This window comes from Papaver somniferum, chromosome 5, assembly GCF_003573695.1.
Source record: "Papaver somniferum cultivar HN1 chromosome 5, ASM357369v1, whole genome shotgun sequence".
Lineage (NCBI taxonomy): Eukaryota > Viridiplantae > Streptophyta > Magnoliopsida > Ranunculales > Papaveraceae > Papaver > Papaver somniferum.
Window position 1 is genome coordinate 47,458,926 of NC_039362.1, and position 1,026 is coordinate 47,459,951.

A 1,026-nucleotide genomic window follows, 5' to 3' on the forward strand; every position below is an offset into this window, starting at 1 on the left:
GCTTGGTAAGATCTTTTGCCCGGAACTTTTAGAAGTCAGAGAAGTATTAAATGAGATCAATGCAATTTGGAAGAAAAACAAAAACATGGAAACAAAAGTTATGGGTCCTAATCTCTTCGTATCCAAGTTCAGCACCATCACCGATCAAGAGTATATCCTCAATAAGTCACCATGCACTGTAAAAGGTTATTTGCTTGCTGTTGATATTTACAGTCCAAGGATACCATTGGCAGATGCTAAATTTCTTCATCAAAATTGGACGGTCAAGTTCAGAAATCTTGAATTAAAACACCTAAACGTGTCTATGATTGATGAAATTATTCAAGACCTAGGAGAAGAAATAATTGAAATTGATCCCCCTAATGCACATCCAAAGATTGGCAGAATGGTGAAGGATAGGATCAGAATGAATTTAACATCCCCACTTAAGAGAGGGGATTGGCTAAGAACAACATCTCGAGGCGAAGCTTGGGTTAAGTACCATTGGGAAAAGCAACCCTACAACTTATGCGATGAATGCTTTGTTATTGATCACTCAGATAATAATTGTGAACAAGTTGCACAGCAGTTAAAACTTGATTCTATGTCAGCTGAAGAATATGAAGTTTGGAGTCGGGAACGGGAAGGAGAATTTGTAGTCGTGGCTGCCCCGAACAAAATGCAAATGCCGTTAACACGAACGGTGGTAATAAACCTAGTGCCCCTATATCCGGTGCGGGTGTTAATATCAAAGATGGGTCCTTACCCACTGATAACATCGAAGATGTTTATGATAATACAATGGGGAGGCAAAACAAACGCTCTCGAAATAAACAAGGGGTTAGTCCACGAGTGAGTTGGAGGGAGTTTAATGTATTTTGAATCTTGGGGATTTTGAGGGAGTGTAAGAGAGTATAGGGAGTTTGAGAGAGTTTGGTGTGTTGAGTGTAGGGAGTTTGAGAGACTCTCCCAAAATCTCTACTTTTTTGAGAGATTTGGAGTGAGGCAAAAATACACTATAAACTCCCTAGAACTCCCCAGAACTCC